Source organism: Halichoerus grypus, chromosome 13 (assembly GCF_964656455.1).
Source record: "Halichoerus grypus chromosome 13, mHalGry1.hap1.1, whole genome shotgun sequence".
NCBI classification, from domain to species: domain Eukaryota; kingdom Metazoa; phylum Chordata; class Mammalia; order Carnivora; family Phocidae; genus Halichoerus; species Halichoerus grypus.
In genome coordinates this window covers 46523647-46540644 of record NC_135724.1, presented here as the reverse complement: position 1 = coordinate 46540644, position 16998 = coordinate 46523647, and positions in this window count along the sequence as shown.

The following is a 16998-nucleotide window of genomic DNA, read 5'->3' as shown; positions in this document are numbered from 1 at the left end:
GGTGAGAAACCCGGACTGTGAGAAGACCAACAGCACAGCACAACAATCTGGACATCAGTCACTTCCGGGGGCATCACGTGACTACGAAGCAGTCACGTGTCTTCATGGGCTGCTTCCTTTAGCACCTCCCAGGGCACCTCCTGACCTCACTTCTCAGTACGAGGGTTGTTGAGCTTTTGTCACATTCGCAGTCACCCCCTGGCAGAGGACATTGGCCCTGAGCAGAACATGCTGACATTTCCTTCCTCCCAGGTGGGAAGTGGTCTCACTTCCCCACAGAGAACTTTGACTCAGTTCCGTTCTGCCCACTCCCCTGGCGATGCTGTACCACAAAATCCCCAGGCCGCATCTTCTGCCCTCCCAACCACATGGACTCCTGTCTCTCTCCCAGCTCCCTGGTCTCCAACTTCGGGTGGGTCGGTGCCAGCCCAGATAGACCAGATTCTTTCTCAGGAATGATGGCCTAAAGCCAGCAATTGAATACAAATGTCATCTATATTCACTATAGAAAAATCAGAATAGGCAGAAAGGCATGAAAATCACCCAGAGCTCATCACTCAGAAATCTGTAGGTCTTTAGTACGACATCTGTATTCTTTTTAAATGCGCATGTATTTCCTTACAAAATTGCAGTCATACTGTATATATTTTTTTATGGTTTTAAAAAGTATATGGTGAATTTTCCCATGTCTTTGACTATAGGACATGCCATCACATGAATTTATCATAATGTATTTAACCAACCTCCAACCACTTAGACAACGGGGTTGTTTCAACTTTTTGTGATTATAAGCAACACTAGAATGAAGATGTCACAGAAGATAAACTCATTTATTTGTTTTCTTATTCTCAGAAGTAGAACTAGGTCGAAGGGGAGGAACACTTTTATGTTTGTGGCTGTAACTGTTGCCATGTCGTTTCCTCAAAGGTTATGTATCGGCTTACATTCGCATCTTCTTGAACTGACCGTAGGGTCTGATGCCACCAACTATAAACTCACCGCCATCTGGCCCTGGCCTTCAAGACGGGGAGCGGCTGTTGGAGCACGCCAGCTCACACACGGCCACCGTGCTCCAGGCTCATCGGAGCCCAAATCCCAGCACCTGGAAATGCACGGTCAGCTCCTGGGCTCTGATGGGGAATTCTGCACAACACCTGAAACCTTAAAACACGGGCCGTTCTATCACTTGCCCCTAAGAACTAGTGCTGAGCCGCAGAGAGCCAGCTATGCAGAACGTGTTACTCTCAGAGAGCTCCAAACCAGGGCCGGGCTTGGCACCTGCTTCCAGAAAGGAGCAAGGCCCTCATCCGAGGATCTGAAGAACATACTGTGCTCTCTGGGCAGCCACCGGACCTCAGCCACAGGTCCAGCCAGCGGCTACTTCCCCCCCATCTTGTAAGTTTGCTTTCGTTGTGATTGAAACTTTAATAAGGATTCGCTGAGGCAAAATGTCTAGGGTTTAAATGGGTAGAAGCTCGAGCCCCCATCCCTCTCCTCACCCTGCCCCTCCCCCCACAACGGAGAAATCCGAAACAGAAACTCTTTTTTCCTAACATGAGTGATAATGGTAATAATAGCACAATAATAGCACCAGTGGTAGGTGACAGATGCGTCATGTTTCCAGTTCCCTAATTTGCCAAACAATATAACTTAATTCCTCAGCATTGAAATGCGAGCATAATGTCTGCATGCCTGAGTGTGGAAAGCAGAGACCAAATTGGAATATCTCTGTTAATCATCCTCGAGGTGAGGAACAATTATTCTCCCAGAGGGCAGGGTCCTGAGATGATGAATACTATTTACTGAAAATGGTTTTTTCTCCTTTGTTCATAAAGACTTCTATGACCTCAGAATGTGAAGTGTACCTTTCCACTGCCAGAAGGTTTTAGTCCCCATAAATTTTGAATGTGTGGTTTATTTTACTCTACATGGAATCCTTGATAAAATGAGAATTGAGAATTTCAGAGGGTGAAGGCCTGGAACTTTCTGCAGCATTTCTTGGTCTTCCTGAATGCACACAGCACAGCGTACACTTACTGATTAAACCATCCCTGGCTCAAAAGGCTTTTGCTAATTAATCAGTAATGTTAATCATTTCACACTCAGGGAGCGTGCATTCCTGGACAGATCGAATGGGGCTGGGTATTCGGTGACGTAGCTTGGCATGTTGTCCATTCAAAAGACAAATGTCAGTGGGTACTTACTATTCCTATAGGAAATAAGCTTCCTCAGAAGCCGTCTGTGCTCTGAAAAATAAGTGAGCATATCTAGCATTCAACTGCAGTGCCGTCCACAGAGAATGCGATCCTTAATGTCATGTTTTTGGGATGTCCTCGGTGAGGCAGAGGCCTCTCTTGCGGGCTGAGGCGCCGTGGGACTTCTAGCTGCTTCCTGAACCAAAATGTCCAGCTGCTGATGAGACAGCTCCTGACAAGTCCGGATCCCAGTGGGGTTTGTCTCCTGCTCTACTATTCCCCATAATCCATCTCTTCCCACTTCCTCACAATTAGAGGGAAGCCCCTTGGAAAAGCCACCCCCCCCCCCCACCTTCACAAAAAACCTTTGCTCTTGGAAGTCATGTGAATCTGAGCCACTTTTTGCTCTCTTGGGCCTATAATTTCAATGGAGTTTCAGGCATGCAAGCTTTCTGTCAGATGGTTTAGAATATTCTAGAAGTTTGAGGGACAAAAATTATATCCCTTACTTCACAAAGCTTCTCAGAAAGTTTAATGAGATGATGAATATAAACTGTTTTAGCACGTCGTTGTGGGTGTTACCTACTCTTAACAATGTAAAACAGGGAACAGACGTATCAGAAGTTGGATGCTTCCTTATGCCTTTAGTTTTTTTCTAGGAAAGGAATTCAAATGTCCAAGAGTATGGAAGCCAGAAACCTAATGAGGAAATTTCCTATTCTATTTGTGGCTTATGTTTATCACTTTTCCTGATTTGCCATTCCAGAGAGACAGTAGAGGAAGTCAACTTCCCCCTGGGTTTCTAGCACTGCTGTGTACGCAAGCATGTATTTCAGGGGAAGAAAGTGTAGTAGACGCGGCCTGTCGCCAGCTCATATCCCTTCACTCTCCCCCCTGCAGGGCTAGCCGCCCTGACTTCCAAATGCCAGCACCCCTATTTCTTTGAGGCCTTCCTTTGATTGCCGAAGTCAGCTGTGTCCACTCGTGCAGCCAGCTGCGCAGGGATTAAGGCCCCAGGTGTGCCCCTTACCAATGACTCCTGGGACTTGGTGTCTTTTTCCCACCCGTGTTGGAAGCACGTGTTCTATACTGGTTGCCTGAGTTTCTCCAGCAGGATTCCTCTCCGATCGCCCAGAATGGAAACCGGCTTGGAGAGCTCACTTCATCGGCTGCCTTCCCTTCTGTGTCTTCCTCCTTCCCCTTCCTCCCTTGTTACTGGTGTTTCTGTCACCTCCTAAATAAACTACCTGTACTCAAATTCTTGCTCAGCTCAGCTTCAGGGGACCCCAAACTTTAGGCACCCTCTAAAGAGTAGATCTTGTCCTAAGTTTTCTTTTTTTTAATATTTTATTTATTTATTTGACAGAGAGTGAGAGAACACAAGCAGGGGGAGTGGGAGAGGGAGAAGCAGGCTTCCCGCGGAGCAGGGAGCCCAACTGGGGGCTCGATCCCAGGACCCTGGGATCATGACCTGAGCTGAAGGCAGACGCTTAACCAACTGAGCCACCCAGGCGCCCCATAGATCTTGTCCTAAGTTTTGCCCATACTCTATGTGTTTTCTAGCTGTGCTCTCTGTGAGTGTAAAGAACCCACAGAACCAGATGCCCTAAAACTCGAACCACAGTTGTTGCAATGCCATGACAGCACTGAGATAGAAAAAGATTACTGGGACCCACAAAGATTCACCTCCCCACTCCCCCACATGCCTTGTGCAAAATGATAATGCATTTGGAGAAGCCCAATCCTGGCAGGAGTGAAGGGTACCAGTCAAGAGCCCATGCATGAGGAGGAAGCTTAATGAGCATTTAGTTTTGCCTTGAACTCAGACGTTGCTCAAATGTTCCAGTTTCTCCAGTTCAGCCAGCAAGGTCTTTCTTGCTTTTTCAATAGGTAATGGGCAGGTAATTGGCCGTGCTATCCATAAGTCACAAACCTACATCCTAGGAGATAATGAGATGTTTAAAGACTCATGAGTAAGAGAGCTCTTCCCCTGGAGATTCTGATTCCCAAGGTAGGAGTGGGGCCCAGAAATCTATATTTTTAATCAATATAGCAGGTGATTCTCCTAATCAAGCAAATGTGGGAAATACAGAATTATAGAACAAGTACTTGCGTTAAATAGGACTCCACATTTCACTCCATTATGATTCTACAAATAGGTAGGTTTGCTTAGAAAATAATCCTATTACTAGCATCCAAACCAGTTATGCTTCAGCTCGAGAATCTGCATTTAAGGAAGGGTCTAGTGTCATTTTATAGTAGAATGATGAAATCAACTTTCTGAGCTGCTACAGCTGGGGGACGTCTATCAGCGTGGCACAGAAAGTGTCAGAGAGCCCATGGGGCTGCCCAGTGGTGGAAGCCATTTTTTTCCTCTCATCTCAACTAGGAAATAACTCTTCCTGTCAAAAGAGAATGGGGAGCCATCTAAGCTAAGTTGTGTGTAATTCAGGGATAAAAAATGTAGGCAAAAACATTACAGGCAGAGGGAAGAGCATGTGCTGAGGCACAGAGAAGAGAGTGAGCATGGCTTAGGGGGATTGACGAGAACCCCAGGTAGCTTGCGTGGGCAAAGTGCGACCATAAGAAGGCAGGTGCAGGTCAAGAGAGAGTGTTGCGGATGGGGCAGGAGCCAAGTCCTGGGGCATGGCGACCTCTGCCAGCTGCTGTGAGGGACTGGACTATGCAAGAAAGAGGTAGTGGGTGAGGGGAATGTCAGTGGAGTGACAGAGTCTAGGAGACCCAAGAGGGGTGAATGGGAGGTGAGGAAGTATCAGCAGTTCATGGAAATTGCTCTTTCAGGTAGCTTGATGGTGATGAAAAAGAGAAAGAACTTGGGGGCGGGGAACATATGATTGAGGTGGATTGCTTTGTTTTGTTTTGATTTAAGAAGGCAGAATAGAGTGTTTTGTGGGCTGGCAAAGAGTCAGTTTATAAGGAGAAGTTAAAGATGAAGGGCAGAGGGAGGGTATTTGATGCTGCTCAAGAGGTAAGGGGGCAGGGAATGGACTTGGAGGGAGTGGCCTTGATAAAAGGAGGGAGCGCTCTTCCCTTGAGCCTAGAGGAGAGGTGGTGAGGGTGGGTGGAGAGGGGTGCTGTATGTGCATGGGGAACTTAGGGAGCTTCTATTTTCCCAGAGATTTAGGAGATAAGGTGGTCTGGGGGAGGAGGCTTGAGGACAAGAGACCAAAATGTCAATGGGCATTGTGAGCGTGATGAGGATCAGCTTGCCAGGTATATGTACAACGGTTACTGCGGAGAACGTGGGGCTTCTCGTGGGATGTTTTTAGGTAGGTTTTTGGTGGCACTGACTCACATAACTAATACTTAGATGGGTAGAGAAATAAAGAATAAAGCTTTTTTTTTCCCCTTCAGTTTTTATTTTCCATTTTCTGGGTGCCAAGGGTTCTTTACCCTCTTCCGTTCACAGCCTGGTTGGCTTAGCTCGTCCAGGGGTTCCCAATCTGCACTGTGCAGCAGAAGCATCTGGGCAGTTCTTTTCAATACAGATGTCTATACCCCAGACATCCCCAGAGATCTGACCTTGTGTGAGGCAAGACATCAAGTCATTTTTAAAGCAGCCCGAGCGATTCCCAAAAACAGCTGGGATCCAGATCCCCTGATGTCAGCCATGTTCAGGGAAGAGTCCTTTCCAGTTGCTTGGTGAGCAACAACTGGAATGTTGTAAGAGGTGGCCACTGAAAGTCTTTTGAACTTTGTTCTATACATGTTTCCTTAACTGTGGTTTTCATTTCATTACAGCTTAATATAGCTTTCATTTTGCAGTGTCCTTTTCAACAAAACCTTTTGAATTTCTACAAAGTCTTGAGGTTGAAGAACTCCTTTAAATACTGTTTTAGGTAGACGGGGAGGGGTGGATGCGCACGTAGATCGCAGTGATACATCGATACCTGGACCCAGACGACCACATCTGACCGTCACAGTCATGAGTCTCTCAGGAAGAGAGCATCCCTTGTGGGATGGAAGGTACTTCAGCCTGACTGAAATGTGGGTGCTGCTCATTACGCTAGCAGGGCCCCTCCTGGAAAGAAAGTAGGAAAAGGCACAAGGAACAAGGCAGATGTTTCTAGCTCCCAAGTAGTTGGTAGTGGGTCCTAAAGACTCCACACACCCACACACTCTCACACACACTCACACACCCACACACACGCCCACACTCTTTCTCCCTCTATCTCTGTCTCTCCTTCTATCTCTGTCTCTCCCTCTATCTCTGTCTCTCCCTCTCAGAGTCCGCAACCTGCAACAAAGAGTGGGTGTTCCAGAGAAGGTGGAGGGGAATCGGAAACAGGTGGTGTGTGATGGGTCTCACCAGCGGAGGGTGTGCCAAATGTGCCCTTTGCAGTGACGTTTCAGTGTACGTGGAGGACCGCCAGATCGTCCCCTTGCCTCAGACCAGGGACGCAGTCCAGGAACTCCACAGCCCTCTGAATAAAATCAGCTGCTAGGGACCGTGTGTCTGTCACGTCCCCTGGTGGCTACGTAGCCCAGGGTATGTATGGTTGAAGCTTCCAGGATAACAACTCCCAGGGTCTCTCTCTTGTGGTACCATTTGCAAGCCCCTCTCACGTCTCTTCTCCCCTCCGAGGCTCTTCATAGGCTGACCCTTACTGTGGGTCAGGAAAGGGGAAGCTGACCCCTTGCCTTCCTCTGATCTTGACCCTGATTTGCGGCCTGCTGTAGGCCTTCTTTGCAAAGTAGCACATTAAAAGTCCTGCTTTTACCTCAGGGACACAGAGCGGTCATAGGAGCTGCCACCATGACACCCCCGGCCCCCGCCCCGGGAACAACTGATGCTGGACGTGGGATGGGGACAGTGGGGAGCAGGAGGCTCTGCAAGCTGACTTGCCAGGTTTCTCATGGCTGAATCTGGTGCCCCACACGCGATGGTAGGAGGCACTCTGCTGGCATCATTAAGCCGTGTCTCCGCTGGCTCCATCCTGATTTTTTTTTAATTTTTTTTTTTTTAAGATTTTATTTATTTATTTGAGAGCGAGAGACAGAGATAGCGAGTGAGAACACTGAGCGGGGAGGAGAGGGAGAAGCAGGCTCCCCACTGAGCAGGGAGCCCGATGCGGGGCTCGATCCCAGGACTCTGGGATCATGACCTGAGCCGAAGGCAGATGCTTAACCGACTGAGCCCCCCAGGCGCCCCATCCATCCTGATTTCACCCAGGAGTCACACAGCAAGCAAGCTGCACGTAGATGCTGCCCTGTCTGAGCCCACCTGTCACTCTTGGCCACAGGAGGTTAGTCTTCAGCGAGGGGCCGGAGAGCAGAGTTACAGGGGCTTCCGTAACAAAGGGGGATCCGACAAGCTCAGGAAGCCATGGAAGGGGGGTGGGCACCACCTGCCATGATGACCTACACTGAAGGGCGTGGAAGCCCAAGAGCGCTTCGAGCACTTTCTCCAGTGTCAGCTGGAGCAGTTTTGTTTTGTTGTTGCGTTGTTTATGTTTGTTTTGTTGTTGAGCTCTCGCTAATCTCTCAGCCACTAAAGTGGGTCCCTTGGGATTTCATGCCCACGGTATAAAACAGAAATGCGGAGGAAAGAGTGTGGGTTTTGGACTCAGCAGATGGGCTGGAGACCTAGTCTGATGCAGCCTGGTGCTACAATCTTGTGCAGGTTTTCTAACCTGGCCAAAAAAAAAAAAGAAAAGAAAAAGAAAAATCATCTGGCCCACCCCTAGCCCTAAGATAAAAAGGGCAAAGACTCCTTAAGACTCACATGGGGGGCACCTGGGTGGCTCAGTCAGTTAAGCATCTGCCTTCGGCTTGGGTTATGATCCCAGGGTCCTCGGATCGAGCCCCACGTTGGGCGACCTGCTCCTCAGGGAGCCTGCTTCTCCCTCCCCCTCTGCCTGCCATTCCATCAGCTTGTGCTCTCTCTCTCTCTCTGTCAAATAAATAAATAAAATCTTTAAAAAAAAAAAAAAGCTTTACATGGGACCCAGCCTACTTTAGGGGATTTGAGTCAAAGCTCTGCCTGGTACGGGAGAGGGTGCATTGGCCTGGTAGGTCCTTTGTGCTCCATACACTGAGGGAAGCCACTGCAGCCCCAGACGAGGCTCCGCAAGGGTCAGGGACAGCGCTGGGATCTCTTCCAGAAACCCGTCTGACGGTGGGTGGGCGCCGTTGGCCCATCTAACAGACCAAGAAGCTCCGGCTCAGCAAGCTTAAGCGTCTGTGGAGATTCAAACCGAGAGCTCTGATTCGGAGAGCTGGCACTGGGTCCCAGAAGAGGACAAAAACTGGAAAGGCCAAGCTGCGGGGGACATAAAGAGAGGCAGTAGGACTAGGTTTGGAGAGACTGTGGCCTTTTTTTTAAAGAACATCTCTCCGCATCTGGTCCTGACCTACTTCTGATCTTTGACCAAGACAAGCTGGGGCTGCTGCAGCAGATGAAGGCTGAGAGGGTGAGCTGGCAGGTGGGTCTTTCAGGTCCTTTTATCCACACTGTTTTGCGTTGTCAGCTGTCCCACAAATCCAAGCGCTAACACCATTTGGTCTGAAGACACGGCAGAATAATTAGAAGCTGGATAAAGCCCTCACATCAAAGGAAAGGGAAATTTAAAGCAGAGGCAACTAATTACTGTCCAGGGCAGGCATTCACTGGCCTCAGACTTCATTTTCTTCTTTCAATAATTTCACTGACACACTCACAAAAATGGAGAGAAATCTAAAATAAAAGCAAACCTGGTTACATAGCAAGAAAATGTGCGGCGCCCTGAGCCTCCTATGCCCTGTGTCCTCCCATTAAATTCTACTTTGGAAATTGCTTCCTCCCTGTGCTTCAGGCATAATAAATATTCACTGAAGGAAGGAAAGAAAGAAATTGCACAAGTGGGAGATGAACTAAAATGTAAAGATTCCCCCCCCCCGCACCGCTCTCAATAGCATCATGTATTCTATTACTAAGGGTTAATGGGAAATTGATCCATTAATCAATCAGTGGAAGACTTTCAGAAACGGCTTGGTTATTCAACTATTTGGTGAAAACTAAGGGAACCACTTCCTCTCTCCTACGTCCAACGCTTCCCTAGGCAAGTGGATTCAGTTCCACGTGTGGATTCATCAAAGTGACACCATCACCTACACGCAGAGTAACTCCCTGGGCACTTAAAATAATTGAAAAGAGAAAAGAAACCCCTGGGTCCTGATGGGAACTGCCTTCCAACAAGGAGAATCACATGTTGCAGGAGCAAAGCTGCCCAAGAGCTTCTCTAACCAGACAACTCAGGCTTCTGTAACCAGAGCTCAGGATCTGGACACTATTAAAAAAAAACCCCAAACACACGTGTACCACTTATTGAGCACAAGGCAGGTACCAGACACTGTGCTAACCTCTTGACTGCACAATCTCATTTAATCTCAACAACTACCTTAAGAGTCAGGTATTATTCCTCCGTTTAGCATAGGAGGAAACAGACTTGTGGAGTAAGGCCCTAGGTTACCCCAAGGTGCTCTGCAGCCCCAGCTTGTCCCGGTCAAAGATCAGAAGCAGGTCAGTCCTCGCAGGACTATGATTCACATTGTATTAACCCTGTGCTTCTGATGCTCCAACATGGGGGGAGGGCAGGCTTGCTGATCCTGGAGGGACTGCGTCTCCCAGGGTTAGCTAATTAGCAGAGACGGTGGAAGAATCACCTGTGAGCACGTGCCCTACATATGCTCACCCCGCAGTCCAGAGCCCATGCCCCAACACTCCTCTGTGGCTCTCACGCTCAGGGCCACTATCCCCCTACCAGATAGCTAGGGAGAGGCCCTATAACCCCCCACCCCAGTCCATCGAAATTATTCAAATCAGCCACTTCCAATCGTGTTTACCCTGCCTTACCTATTTCTTCCACAGAAACCGCAAGGAAGGCTCTTGCCCCCATCTGTACCCTTTCCTCCTGCCTCCCCACTGACACTGATGCCTCCTCATGGGCTCCCCTGCCCCCCACGGCATGGTGTGTCCCCCCCATTGGGATCCATGAGTGTAACAAGCTGTTTTCAATGGCGATTGTCTTCTGATCTCACCATACCTGAAAAATAATAAGACCTACTTTTTAATACACCCACCCAGGGTCACCCCTGCACTAACCTGAGTCATGAAAGAGGAAACACAAGAGGGAAACATCCTGTCTTGTTTATTAGTTGGATTGGTGTTTTCAAAGACAAAAGAAGGCCTTCAAGAATATATTCCAAGGACATGAAGGACCACTAACTAGTCCAACCTGCATAGTCCCACATAGACCCACTAATCCATAGCGGCCTTCCATTTCCCCCTGAGTTTCAATGGCACTGTGGTGACAGGGAAGGAAAGTGTCAGAATATCTGGGGGGGGCTTGATTTGCACTCCATCGAGAGTGGGTTAGAAAAGGGCGCCTGGGTGGTTCAGTCGGTTAAGCGTCTGCCTTCAGCTCAGGTCATGATCCCAGGGTCCTGGGATAGAGCCCCGCATCGGGCTCTCTGCTCAGCGAGGAGCCTGCTTCTCCCTCTCCCTCTGCCTGCCGCTCTGCCTACTTGTGCTCTCTCTCTTTCTCAAATAAATGAATAAAATCTTAAAAAGAAAAGAAAAGAAAAGGCTGAGAACATGAGACTAAAACACAGTCTTCCTTCCCCTCTGGTGGGTGGGCATTCTTCCTCCAGAAAGTGTTCTTCCATGCTAGATGGAAGCTTTTCACTTAGGGGTAAAGTTAGCTACCTAGGGCCAGGGGGCCAAATTAGCATACTTAGATCATTAAGCCAAAGACTTCAGTTGAAAATAGTAATTAATCACCAAAATAACTTGATTCAGCCTGTTTCCCGCCTCACACAGGACTGTCCACTCCGTGGAGCTGATCTCAGCCCAATCCCACGTTTAGGAAAAGCCGCTAGCGCATGGGTGAGCTCGCGGGCTTCAGCACAGCACTCCTCCCGCTCCTCCTCTCTTGCCCCAAGTGACTTCTGCACGTGAATAGAAAATTCTCAGAGCACTCCAACATCCAAGCCCTGAAACTTCACCCAAACGCCACATCTGCTTTCAAAGGCATGCTTTTCAAAGGACTCTTAGTCACCCAAGATAGGGCTAGCTTTCAACCCTCTGAGTCACACAGCTAATGGGGCTTTGCTGTCCTCGGCGGACACGGGGTACTCACCGCCAGTGTGAACTTCCAGTATGTGTACCTAAGTAATCGGGGGAGGGTCTTTCGGGAAGGATGGGGCGGCAGATTCTACCATAGGATAAACAAGATTTCACATCTGCAGAGCTTCCAAAAGACGATTGAGCGTAGCGGGCCAGAAAAATTGGTTGGCATTATTCTTTTTGGTAACGGATTGCTCCCTATCTGTAAATGGGGGTGGTGTTACTTTTGTAAATCCTGGCTTTCCCCCAGAGCCCCACCTGAGATCTCTGGGCACACAATTTCTTCTGTGTGCAACCCCAGACTTAAGTTCCTCCAACTTTGTAGCTCCACTTGGATACCAACTAGGCACCTTAAGCTGAAATATGCCTGAATCTAAATACTGCTTATTCACCCAAAACGATTCATCTCCCGAATGTCCCAATTTCAGTAAATAGTATCACTGTCTATCTCGGTGCTCAAGCCAAAACTCTGTGACTCATCGTTGGTCCCTTCAGCCTGCCGTTTCAGTTCCTCCTCCTACACACACCTCAGATCTGCCCACATGTTTGTGTCTTCACTGTGGCCCCAAATCAGGCTGTCAGTCTTTCTCCCTGGTTACTGTGACGGCCTCCTCCCTGGGCACCCTGTAGCAGCTCTAGGTCCTTATACATTATTCTTACCATTGTGGCCAGAGCGATTTTTGGTGATGCACCAGACAAATACATCTGTCAAGAGAATTCTCTGTTAAGAAATAGATGTTAGAGCTCCTTATTACAATGAATGTGTTAAAGTCATTTATCTCAATCAGGCCTGAAGGGAGAAAGCTGAAGCCTTGATACTTTCTTACAAAAAAAAAACAAGATAAAAAGAAGAATTCATGTCCCTAAGGAATTATAAACAGTGGGCTGAGTGCAATTTTCTATGCCAATCAATTAATATGTTGCTTTAGAATTGATGGTTTCATTCTAAAGGAGACAGTATATTACACTTTTAAAGTCCTGATGTCTCTAAAATAATTCTTACAGATTGGCCAAGACATTTTCATAGTAACCAAATACAAAACAAGTCAATCTGACACAATGGGGCCTTTACCCCAACGTGGGTAAGGATTATATTCTAAAGATTTTCCAAGTTGAATATCCTACTAATATTGGGAGCCTTTCTCCTTAACAATTAATTAGTTGTAAAAGGCTTTATAGCTCTGGGCCTTGTCTTCCCAAGACAACTGAGTCATCAGACTCTTACCTTCCCAAGACTCTTTGCTAACAACCGATTATTAGAGGCCTGCACGTTTCTGGTGTCAGTATCATCTTTTTTTTTTTTTTACAGCCCTATCAAAATTATAGGTCGCACCGTTTTCCCATTTCCACGTTAAAGAATGTGGAATTGACAAGTCCCTGTGACCACCTGTCACTCTCTTGCTTAGAATCATTGTGGAGCCTCACTTTGCTTCTGAAACTCCTCCTCTTCCTGAAGTCACAACCCTGGAAGTGTGCCCTCCGGTCACCTCTCTCCCCACTATCTTGGTGCCCCTCTGGCCACCCACCATCCTCAGACCTCATCACAGACCCCACTTCTTCCCTCTGCCTCAATGCTCTTCCCTGGCTCTTTCCATAACGGATCCTTCCTGCCTCCAATTAAAATCACTTCTGGAATCCCTGTGTTGACTAAGAGCATGCTCAGTTGCAAGCCACAGAAAACCAGACTAGCTGGAGCATTAAAAAAAAAAACAAAAAAAACAGAGGAAAAAAAGAGAGGTTTCTTTTTCCTACGCGAGCCCTCTTGAGAAGTAGGAGCTTTGCTTCAGCAGCTCCTCGGCATCATCAAGGACTCAGCCCTTCAGAACTGCTCTGTCAGATTTTTATCTTCATGCTTGCTGTTTCATGATCTGAAGAAGCTGTTTCCAGTCCAGATGGCTCACTCATTTTGTTTGAGGTGGGAGAAATGGGCGGGGGGAGGCAAAAGGCTTTCTTTTCACTTACCCCCCACAACCCCTTGAATCTCACTGAGTCTCATGTCTGCTTTTATGCCCGTCGCTGGCCAAGGGGAACGGGATGATCATCACTGATCTAGACCAGCCGTGATTCACCCCTGGGGCAGGGGTAGGGGCTCTGCTCTCACAATCAAGGAACCCCCACATGCCCTCTGAATCCACTAGGTTCTGCTAGAATAGAAAGGTGGGGGTGGGGAGTGGAGGGACAGTTTCTGCCACATCCCTGCCCCTTTACTTTCTATACTGTCACCCTATTCATGTCCTTTACTGCAGCAACTGTGATCCGGAAGGCCTTGAATATTTATTTATTTACTTGTCTATTGCCTATGTCCCCCACTGGAAGGGAAGCTGCATGAGGGCAGGGACCTTGCCGATCTCATTCACAAATGCATCCCCAGTGCCTGGCAACCAAGATATGTGTCTTTGGGTAGATAAATAAAAATTCCTGCTACCGTATGTATGAACGATCACCACACATCAGCTGTTTCACATATGTTAGGGCATTTAATACCCATTGCTGCTCCGTGTGGTCCTTAGTGGTCTCTCCTCTGACAGACGGGAAGAACTAAGGCTTAGGGAAGGGTTAACACCCATGAAGGCTTCACGGTGAGTGACGGGCTTGGTTTGAGCTCCAGTATCCAACTTCCAGGCCTAAGTGAGTCTTAGGTCACCAAGCGCCATCGTTCCCCAGATGTAGCAGTTCCCCAATTCACATCCTCTCGGCCACCTCTGTTTTCAGAGCAGCTGTGGGAGACCCTTCCTTGCCAGCTCTCCTCAGTTTGTGCTGATGGGGTCCAGGACCTCTGCGCCCCAACACGCCAGAGTGCCCTTGTCCCCTCCAGGTGTAGCTGCGGGCGCAGCGAGTTTCCTACAGGAGAAGGCCTCCGCCGATGGGGCCTGAGAGCTCCAGCCTCTATTTTAGGTGGATGGCTCTGGCCTTCCGCATGCTCCTCAGAGTACCATGGAAGAGGGCCCTCCCCGTTGCCCCCCGGCCCCTGCCTAGTGCCAATTGCCCCCGTTGGAGGCAGCATAACATCCCCAAAGATGTCCATGCCTGAGCCCCAGAACCTGTGAATGTTGCCTTTCCTGGCCAAAGAGACTTTGCAGAGGGGAGTAAGTGAAGGACCTGGAGTTCAGGAGAGTATCCTGGATAATCCTGATGGACCCAGTCTAATCCCATGGGTCCTTGAAAGCAGAGAATTTTTCCCAGCTGTGCTCTGAATGAGCCTTGATGACAGAAAAAGGGTCAGGGAGATGGGATGTTGCCAGCTTTGAAGACGGGGGACAGGGCCAAGGAATGAGAGCAGCTTCTAGAAATGAAAAGGAAGGGAAAAGAATCATCCCCTAGAGCCTCCAGGAAGGAATGCAGCCTTGCCAAGACCTTGATTTTAGCCCACGAGACCTGAGTTGGACTTCTGCTCTCAGAACTATCAGATAATGCGGTTAAACTGTGCTACATTGTGTCGTGTTAATAGCTAACCACAAACTCCAATGGATAACAAATACACTCCATCCCCTTAATAATATGCACTTATACTGTTTTTTTCCTTCTTCCCTGTCTCTCTCCGCTCCCTAACTCCTACTCTCCAGGATAATTCCAAATAGCCAAGTCCTTGTCTCTGGCGTTGTTTACGGGACACCCAAACTAAGATAATGGGTATACTTTTTACTGACCTCCATATTTCTTATATTCCCCACCCCACTGCACTCGTATACCTAGTCTTCGATGACTCTGGAATGGATTCAAGGGCAGTTAAATTCTAGAAACTGCAGACTTCTAGGCAAATTTGTAAGTTGTAATAAACCTATACCTTTCTCAAATGAATAATTAACAGGCTCTTGGCTTCTGGTAATTTAAGATTATGTGATCATTTTTTAATTATAAATTTTATTTATTATTTCTAAGTGTTGTCACCATGATTTATGCTATTTGGAAGGAATTTAATACCTTAAATATTATTAAAATGAAATGGAGCTCAGCTATTTTAATGAGCTAAGACCTTTTGAAAATGTATTAGTCTGTATTGCCTGATGATGGAATTGATACTGTTAAGGAAATAATATTACCTGTATTATTATTACCTGTTATTACTACCTTTATTAGTATTACTAATACTAATCAGTGTTAGTATCACTACATTTATTAAACTGATACTGGTAAGGAAATAATATTACCTACGTCACCCATATAATATCATCTGTATTATTAAAAAAAAACATTATCAGGGCACCAGTGTGTCTCAGTCAGTTAAGCATCTACTCTTTTTTTTTAAGCATCTACTCTTGATTTCAGCTCAGGTCATGATCTCAGGGTCGTGGGATCGAGCCCCATGTCGGGCTCCACACTGTAGCATGGAGCCTACTTAAGATTTTCTCTCTCTCTTTCCCTCTGCCCCTCCCCCCCCACTCCCACTCCCACTCAGGCATCCTCTCTCTCTCTCTAAAAAACAAACAAACAAAAAAACCCACTACATCAAAATCTCCCCAGAGGGAGCTTTGCGCATCCTACTAAGTATGTCTATGCAATACACAATTGTCCAATTATTCACCTTCCTTCCATTTTCAAATCCTCAAGAGTATGTTAGTGCATCTTTAAAGGTATTCTAACCCCCGTGAGGGAGCTGTGCAGTGATTCACAAGGCAGCGTGGATTCGGAGAGACTGTGGCAGATCTGCTGGTGGGCCGTGTGCAAGAGCTTAGCTGCATACCTGAGCCCCTAGCCCCTTGAGGTTTCTTTTCTAATAACTACTCGTTGTCCTGCTAAAGTCTGAAAAAGCGCAGGTCATATCCTCCAGAAGGATTAATAGCAAAGGGCCACTGGAAGCCGTAAGTGACAGGAAACCTAGTTCCAGCTCAGAAATCCTCTTGGGTACATATATCTGCGGTCCCAGAGGGAGGTCTATAAATAGCAGGCCGGGCAGCAGCTAGCTGGGCTCAGCTCGAATGCCTCTGTGACCTGGGACTCTTGCAGTTGATGCCGCGGGCAGGCGGTGGGTGGGCAGCTGTCTGCGGGGCTCGCTCTGGCCGGCAGCCCCTCTGCATTAGTGACGGACGAAGTTGCCCCAGGGGAGCCCTTGGCATGGCCCAGGCTCCCTCACCGCAGCACCCAACTCAGTACGGCGTGTCTGGGGAAAGCGTGGGCTCTGAAACCAAAGGTTGTCCAAAGGAGACTTAGGTCTGCCTGGAATCCGATGACAAGTCAGTAAGCATGGAAATAGCCCCGTCTCCGCGCCCCATCCAGTCACTGGGCGCTGCTGCAGGCAGCCAGCTTCCAAGCCTGCTGTCAGCTTCAGGTAACTGAGGGCCTCCAGCTGAATGGATTCAAGATCCCCGAGGCGAGAAGCAGGGAAATCCCCAGGCTTTAAAATGCTCTGCACCAAGACACTGCATAGACCAGGGATGAGACAGTGTTATGAGTAAGAGTTAGGACTTACAAAATCTTGTGTCCCTAAGGGAAAGACAGGGAAGGAGAGGTGGACTGAGGGAGGGAGGAAGGAGGCAGGGAGAGAGGCCCTGCTCCTGAATCTGGAAAAACTTTGAATTTATGTGCAGCTTCTCTTCATTGCCTTCCCATTTCTCTATTGTGTTTTGGAACCCGCCCAGGGTCCATAACTGTGGCAACCTTAGGTGAGTCAGGTTGGGTCCCACTTGCAACCTTTCCTCCTTCTCCCAATCAGCCTGTCCTGCGTCCCAGCATCTGGCC